The sequence below is a fragment of the Gadus chalcogrammus genome, chromosome 19 (assembly GCF_026213295.1).
Source record: "Gadus chalcogrammus isolate NIFS_2021 chromosome 19, NIFS_Gcha_1.0, whole genome shotgun sequence".
NCBI classification, from domain to species: Eukaryota; Metazoa; Chordata; class Actinopteri; order Gadiformes; family Gadidae; genus Gadus; species Gadus chalcogrammus.
This window is the reverse complement of record NC_079430.1, coordinates 11,347,433-11,356,367: the sequence shown is the minus strand read 5'-3', so window position 1 is coordinate 11,356,367 and position 8,935 is coordinate 11,347,433. Positions and strand designations below refer to the sequence as shown.

At 42.2% G+C, this 8,935-nt stretch overlaps 1 long non-coding RNA gene across 1 annotated transcript in view; it reads left to right on the top strand.

The window, feature by feature from the left end:
• The first annotated feature begins 849 nt into the window (after window positions 1-849).
• The window catches only part of LOC130372572 (uncharacterized), a 37,340-nt gene continuing 29,254 nt past the window's right edge, over window positions 850-8,935 (top strand). The window contains exons 1-3 of the long non-coding RNA XR_008893366.1: window positions 850-1,306; window positions 3,914-4,052; window positions 8,096-8,195. This is a non-coding gene — a long non-coding RNA (uncharacterized LOC130372572). The remainder of the gene's footprint in view (window positions 1,307-3,913; window positions 4,053-8,095; window positions 8,196-8,935) is intronic.

The following is an 8,935-nucleotide window of genomic DNA, read 5'->3' as shown; positions in this document are numbered from 1 at the left end:
TGCACACACATGCACATCAACATCGTTAGCAGAGTGTGTGAGTGGCGAGGGAGCGAGGGGGAAAAGGTTAGGGGGATAATCAAGCCCCCCCCCCCCAGCCATAAACCCACACAATAAAGACTTGACGTCAATATGCCAACGCCGCCATCATCACAACACTTCCTGGCACTGTGGGGAAGAAAGGGCTTCCACACCACAGCCGCACTGATTAAACCTCCACTCTAGCGTTTCCTGTGTGTGTGTGTGCGTGTGCGAGTGTGTGTGGTTATCTGATTGCCTTAATTGCAGTTTGTATGATATTTGAGATGTAGAACAGGAGTTGTGTTGAATTAGGCTTTAACATGTATACCATATACCTTAAATATGATCCAAGAAAGAAAATATTTTAAAGTAAATATGCATTATGTGAATGTCCAATGATAATGGCATTTCAGTGTACGAAGATGACGTTTCTACAGAAGAGTTTGTGTGTGCGTGTGCGTGTGCGTGTGTGTGTGTGTGTGTGTGTGTGTGTGTGTGTGTGTGTGTGTTTCTCACCTACCTCGAGCCTTTCACGTTCAAGAATCAGTACTTTATACGCCTGTAGATGGCAGCATTATGCTACTTTCGTTCTTTGATGTATGAGAAGAAAGGCGATCTGATGGATGTCTTCGGAGCTCTGACTAATAAAAAAATAATAAACCAAAGAGGGACAGTTAGAGTCCATTATATCTTTGATGTTTCATTTTCTTTTACTTCTCCACCCATCTCGTTGCTGCTAAAAGGACCATTTCTTTTATAGCGCCGGCGAAAAAAGAAGAAAGAAAAATTCTTACCTGCTTGTCTCGTTTGTCTAAGTTTGACGTCTTTTCCACGTAATTGAACTTGATGAATGTTGGCGTTTGTTTATCTCTCTAACGCGCACTGTCCTTTCAACACCCCTCCGGATGACATATCTGGGCCGGTTTGGTTATTTTCAGAACAATACAGCACCTGTCTATCTCCAGGGGTTTTGTGATTAGAGCTTGGATTGTCAATTACAACAAGTCAAACTGCAACTCTCGGTTTTCTTTGTCCGGGAAAAGAGTGCTAGTTTTACCAGCTAGCCAGGCTATGCTAGTCGATGGAAAATAGTAAGCACATTTATATGGTTTTGGAATGACCTGTTCAGGAGAAAAAATGCAGTTTCAGTTCCTTTGGATGACAATTGAAGGAAACTGAGCATGTTTGACCACGATAAAAAGGCATGTTTTAAAAATGTTAAAATACAAGCTATCGTCAAACCATCCATGCATCCCACGTTCCTTCCAACTTAGGCCTAAGTGAGGTAAGAAATCATTAGTTGTTGGTTTTGGTTTTGTATCACCGGTATTCTTGTTTATCCGTTATGATCTTACTGTTTGGTTTTAGGTACTAGTATTAGGTTTTCCATCATGGCCTTGAGATAGAGGCCTATGTGCCTATGTGTTATGTTAAACGTCCTTGATACATGGTTATGTAGATAGGCTATGTTTGGCTCATAGCATGGCAAAAACAGTGGCCCAGTGCAGCTCTTCCCCACCTCTTCATCTCACAACACAAATCTCGCCTCACATTTGTAGGGTGATATCAAATTAGATTGATATTGTTTTAATGGAGCAAAGCACACAGAGCGTGAATAAGGCAGGGCAGTATTATTTTCGCCGGCCTGAAGATAATTCTGCTCCCGACTCGGACATGCCCCTTTGGCTTTAAACAAACAATAGTTCTGCTTCTCGAGAGCCTTCTCAAGCCTTCTGTTTTTTTGTAGTGCAAAGCGACACTTATTTTGTCAGTGAAGCAAACGTTTGTTTCATCTCATGTTGTGCTCGGTAACACTACCTTCCATTTAAAAGTTAATACTCTACCACCAAAAAAAATCATAAGCACGTTTTTCTTGAATACATATCTCCATTTTGCTCCATTTCAAACAAGTTTTGTGTATATAATGCATATCATTTTACCAATTGCAGCATTTTCTATCTCGTCCTATGGACATGGATAAAAAAAAAGTTATTTCTCCATTTAGAGAACATCAGACAAGCAATGACTCCTCTCTGCCTTTATGAGACACTGAATCACAAACAGTAAAGGATGTGAATACTGAAACAATATGGCATGATGATGTAATGGCCTTCTGTAAGAAGTGGATGTGGACTTGGAGGCCTCCTTGTATCTAAGCAATCAATGCTTTATTCACTTTGACCAAGAGAAATGAAAACAAAAAGAATCTGAAAGCTTTGTATACATCACAGCTTCAATTTGAGTCACACCAAAATGAATATACAAGAGCAAAATTAGGTTTAAAATGCATACACTGGTAAGGGATGCATATTTTTTTAAACCGTGATGTAAAAGGACAACTTCATTGTGCAAAAAAGGTTGACAAAGTTTATATGATTAACAATGACCAGGCTTATAATTTTAAAGGTACTGACAACTTTTTCATTTTAGTAAACACTTTTACCCAAAACATATTTTTGGTATATGTCTAATGAGCAGGTCAGGGTTAGCTGTCCTGCTCAAGGAACTGATACTGGTTAGCCTGTTGACACTAAGGTTATGATCCAAAACCTTTTTTGTCTCGGGTTCGAAAAGTCAGCCTAACTATACCAGACTGCAATCAGGCCACTTGACCTACACATAGCCAAACAGAGAGACCTCATGAAGGAAGAAGATGGAGCGAGTCAGCAAGAGTGAGGGGAAAAACACCTATGAACTTAATTACCCAATGAATAATTAATGTTTGATTGCAGTGCTCCCTTAGGCTGTCAACACAAGATAATTTATCATAAGATTATAATTCATCCCTAATTGGATTGGCAAGAGGTTTTTGATTAGAATAATTTGGTTATTAAATGCCCAAATTGTATTAAGCAGCAAAGTTTTTTCGACATGCGCGCGTGTGCGTGTGTGTGTGTGTATTGAATATTACATCTGACGCACCCTCACACTGCAAACAGGAGTGCCATCAAATAGCTTTTAATCGAGTTACACATGCAGGATTAAAAATAGTTGTTTGTTCAGTCATAATGCACTCTCGCTTTCCATAATTTAGTTAAACAAAACAGGTGATTATTCTAATGCACCAATACACACGCGGCCAGGGAGCGTGCGAAAATAAAAAAAACACACAGGATGAACCTTGGTCTCCTCGAAGCAGAGATTATGTGCCCACAACGAGTGGTAAACTTTAAGCCCCTCCGTGGTTTATTTTGTTAGCTAGCCCTAAACCTTGAGGCCGCTTTAGATGAGATGAACAATTTCAATATGTTTGTCTCCCCGCCATAATAGTTGTTTGTAGTTTTGGCTGGTTTGAGTATTTACAGTATCCATGTCTGCGGACAGATCTTCACCCGAGGACAGATATCCGAGTCCACTCAAGGTGTTTTTTTAATGCACCCTTGGAGCATTTAATACTCAACCTCATGAGCAGGACTTGACGCAACCATCTCAGTATCTCATCTTCTTCCTCTGAATGGGAAAAAAATAGTTATTTTGCACACTCAATTGGCTTAATGTGTTACATCCAGATATTTTTCTTCTCTCCGATTTCAAATTGCCTCGAGATTGTGATGTGGTTAGTATTTTTTTATCGAGTGTCAAGTGCGTTTACGGCGGCAATAGAAAGACTTGGCAGCGATAAAAAAATATTTGAGAAGCACAGAGGGGACCCCCGCTGATATTTTTACGGTTGATTCGAGAATGTTGGCGTGAAGCTTGGGAAGAAAGACAACATTCCCTGGAGAAAACCATACAGAAAATAAAAAAAATGTTTTTGGACAGTTGGTGTTCATGATCAAACACGCAGCTACCACTGACGGAATAAATCTTAAAATAAAACACCTTTTTTTAGCACTGTTCCACAGAGCATTTATCTGATTCGATTGTTTCTCTGTCTCTCTTTTTTATTCAGATCGCTTAGGTTATGTACATTGCTACTGAGGCATCGTGTTCTTGGACAACTGGTATGATCTACCCAGGCAGATGCGAGGATGCGCACCACCAGGTCCATTCCATGCACACATGCATCATCTTGGCATTCTGGCTGGCAGGTTAGTCTGTGTGTGTGTGTGTGTGTGTGTGTGTGTGTGTGTGTGTGTGTGTGTGTGTGTGTGTGTGTGTGTGTGTGTGTGTGTGTGTGTGTGTGTGTGTGTGTGTGTGTGTGTGTGTGTGTGTGTGTGTGGTCAGAGCAGATGTGGGAGTCTAGTGGCACTGCTCAAAGCTATTCTCTTGTTACTGGTACCCCTGTCCAATCAATGTGAGAGTTAAGGGGAAAACAAAGGGGGGGGCTGAGATAAAGCCAACTCTTCACACTCTCCCCTCACAGTGTGCACATGTCACTAACTATTACCTTCACACCAGGGTAAATTCTCTCACATTCTCTCTCTCCCTCCCTCTCTCTCTCTCTCTCTCTCTCTCTCTCTCTCTCTCTCTCTCTCTCTCTCTCTCTCTCTCTCTCTCTCTCTCTCTCTCTCTCTCTCTCTCTCTCTCTCTCTCTCTCTCTCTCTCTCTCTCTCTCTCTCTCTCTCTCTCTCTCTCAAGAATCAAAGGGCTTTATTTTACATGGAAAACACACATTTCTAAGAGGTAATACAACGTATGATACAAAATTAAAAAACAACATGTTTTCTACATGTTTATACAAAGAAAACTACAACTAGTAGTACATAATGAGGTATGTGTAGGGTTGAGTTAACCAGGCTATTACCTGGGATTAGGTCATGGAATGACTAATCATTACCCATATACCTTAACGTTATGGACAGCTTATTATACTCTCTCTCTCTCTCTCTCTCTCTCTCTCTCTCTCTCTCTCTCTCTCTCTCCTTCTCTGTATGTCTCTCTGTGGGCCCATTCCGATCGGATCCCGTGAAAGGGAAACAGTGAGCTCTGGGGGGGGATGCAGGTGGAGGGAGGGGGCTGGGGGGTTATCAGCCGCTCTATGAGGTGGGTCTTATCGGCTTCCAGAGGAAACGGCCGTGATCTGATCACCTGTTGCTGGACAAGGCCCACACACAGAGGCAGATAATACGCACGCCGGCACCTCTTTCCCACACACCACTTCACGCTTATACCACCCACACGCACCGCTGCTCATTATTTTCTGTGTATCTCTATCTACATGCATATACTCTAACCCTAATATTGCTTAAATTAATAACTTGGCATCACCTGAGTTAACATGAACACCATTTATAAACACAAACAGCATTAGTAAATGATTACCGGACCATTAATTAGATAACCGTTAGTTATCACTAGTTAATCCTTATTACTGCAATGACTAATGTCGATTAATGTACCCTGATTGTATAGTGTTACCATACATTTAGGTATGTTAGGACCGCACATGTGTGTAACATGTACGCATGCTGTGCACATGGGCACACACAGCATCGAGGGTAGGGGGAGGAGGAGGGGGATGTATGCGATAAAGGGTTTGGCATCCGTGTTGCAGCCTTTGGACAGCCAATCAGATGATCAATACGGCAACCGTGGTTGGGCCAATGAGTCACAATGTTATCACTGATGGCCATCCTCCGGTCTCTTTCCCTCCGTCCTTCCCTTTCCTTCTCTCCCTCGCTCTCACCCTTTATCATTCACTCTCTCTTTATCCATCCCTCTCTTCAGCTTCGCTCTCTTTCTACCTTCCCTATCTATCCTCCCCTTGCTACGATAAGGGTCTGTTTAGTGGCCCCAGCTCGCGCTCTCGCTCTCGCTCGCTATCGCTTGCTCTCGCTCTCTCTCTCTCTCTCTCTCTCTCTCTCTCTCTCTCTCTCCCCCCCTCCCTCCCTCAATGGGTTCCTCCGATGATCTCGATCGCTGTGATCGAAAAAAAAAGAAAGAAGAAACGGAAACAGATTTGTTATCTTCCTCACTCACTTCCTTCAACTTTTCTGTCTACTTTCCCACCTCAACCCCTTATCCAACCATCCATACTCCCTCCCCCACCCCCCCCCCCCCCCCCCCCCCCCCCCAAGAACCACCACCGCAGCCCACAGATGCCTCCCCCCTTGGCAGGCTGGGTTTTTACCGGACTTAATGAACCTATGGGGGTCTCGGGCCAGCCTCCGCAGGGCTGATTAGGGTCCTCATTAAGAAGAGGACCAGACCAGAGCAGACTGGAACCCCCACCGGTACCCCCCCCCCCCCCCCCCCCCCCCCCCCCCAACACACACACACACACACACACACACACACACACACACACACACACACACACACACACACACACACACACACACACACACACACACACACACACACACACACACACACGCACACACACGCACACATCCTTGTAGACGGACCCACCACATAGACATACATCTGTCATTATTCACACCGAAACACACACCCTGCTCTCCTCCTGTCCATCAATCTCATACGCGCGCACACACACACACACACACACACACACACACACACACACACACACACACACACACACACACACACACACACACACACACACACACACACACACACACACACACACACACACACACACACACACACACACACAGAGTGGCTTTTTCTTAATTACCGGCGCACATTGCTAAAGCAGAGAACCCATTAGGTGTTCACATATCTGTGTGTCTGTGTGTCTGGCTGGCTCTGTCTACTTCTTCTACCCTCTCGTCTACCTCCGGAGAGGTGCCCACGTATCAAAACGAACTCATTGTAGCGTGTGAAGCTTGCTGACGCTGAAGGAGACTTAGTGGCCTGCCGAGGGGGGAGCTCCAGCCAGAGTCTGGGTGAATTTCCTTATTTTGACACTTGGAATCGCCCTTTGGTCAAATCTTTTTGCTTGGATTACTGAGACGCTTTGCTGCATGAAACTATGGTTGACTTAATGATAATTAAAATTGTACGAATGTCACAGACCACTAAGTTCTCCAGTCAAGTCCTTTTGATTTCCTTGGGTTTTGTCAGGTGATTTGTCAGAAATAATAATAAACAAATATAAAGGTATGTAAGTATATGAATAGATTATATACATTTCAATTATATCAATTGATATAGATCTATAAACAGCTTTGAAACAATATATTGTGTATATAATATATGAGGCTATTCCTCATGAAAAACAAAGCACTCAAATAGCAGGTTTTGTACATTATTGCCGCCTTTAATGTTCTTTTAGATGCTAAAACACAGTGCAAATAAAACGTTTTAATTCAAGTGTCACTGGGCAGCTTTACCTGGAGTATATTGATGTTCTTGGAGGAATTAAAAAACAACTGAACGTTAACTTAAACAACAATTTGCATTCAATCGATAATATGCTTTATTTTATTTTAACAATGTATTTAGATAATGTGTTGAGTGTTACACTGTGCCTGTGTATGAACTGGTTCTTTGCCAGAACCTTGCAGTGTCTTTGACCACATTGAGTAATCCCCCCATGGACGGACAGGAAGCATTGGTTAACACAGCCGTGGGTGACCTCATGAGACATGGAAATTGTGTGTGTGCACGTGTGTGTTCACAAACAGATCAGTGGAGACTTGCAAAAACTGGCTAAATCATAGGATTGCATCATAGATTTGACTGAAAAAGTAGTAGAAGTGCCAGAAAATTCCAGACCACCGGAAAAATAACATAAAAGTAACAAAGTAACAGATTACTATCCGAAAAGCAACAACAAAGGAATTGATTAGTTTTTCACAAAGCAATCAGAAAAGTAAAGCTTTTCCGGAATGGTAAAGGATAACTATGTAGAGGTTTTTCAAGAGACCCTTCTTGTAAATGGTTAGAACTTGACATATTATTCAACTCTCCAACATCTATCATGTTGGCCTTCTTTGGGCTGAGCAGCTAATAACCGTTTTCTTCTGCAAAATTACTTTGAATTACTCACTGTGCTTTATATGGAAATATTCCAAATCACAATTGTGAAATATGTCTTACGATGAGGATGAGGACAAATGTTAAATGTGTCATATTAAGAAAGTAAGAATAGCATCTCACCTTTTAGTCTTGAAGTCTCGACCATGGGGAGGTGTGGAGGTATCGACAGAGATGACGAAGAATGAGTTATGGGAAAACTGGCAAGTCTGAAGGGTTTGTGATGTTTATTCAATGTTGACAGGAATTGATCCTGAACGACAACCAACAAGGGGCAACATAAGAGACGGCACACAGGGAGAGCTGAGGAAAAACGCAGTCCTGATGTTATTTTAAAAACACAGGTAAGCCAAACAGCGGTTAAGAGAGTTCAATGTATTACAGCATTACAGGCCCTGACAGTATGAATACAATGATCTACCTGTTGAGAATCAGAAACACCATTGGTTTGATGCAGGGCACGTTACTACCCAACATTTAATTAATGTGTATCATGTCAGATCTGACTGGATCACAAACAGAGGTTTATCAATTTTGTCTGTAGCCGTTGTCTGTATAAATCTGATTGACGAAATATTGACGTTGGCACAGACACACAAATACATACATTTTAATTGAATATGTCACACATGAGTCCATGTAAAAAGCCTAAAATATATGGCACACTAACTACCTCATTCAGATGCCATTTCGGTCGGTGTCTAAAAGTCTTTAGACAGAAACAACAACCTGGGTGTAAAATATCACCTATGATGCTTTATTACATGGTTTCTCAACGGGGGCGGTGTTTGCACAACCTAGGGAGGCGCTGGGAACGTGATTCTATTTTACATTTTTTTTGGGTGGATTTTAAACTTTCATGGTTTTCAAAAAAAAAACCTGAACCTGAACATGGTTTTCAAAAAAAAAAACTGAAAAATACCTGAAATAAATAGCCTATTTTCATTTATTTATTTCTAACCCCTCTACTGTCTCAGCATCCTTTTACTGTCTATGCACAGTGTAACAGTGGTCATACAGCGCGGTTTGGTCCTGCACATGCCCGGACTCCCATTACATCAGCTATCGTCATGATCTCTAAAGG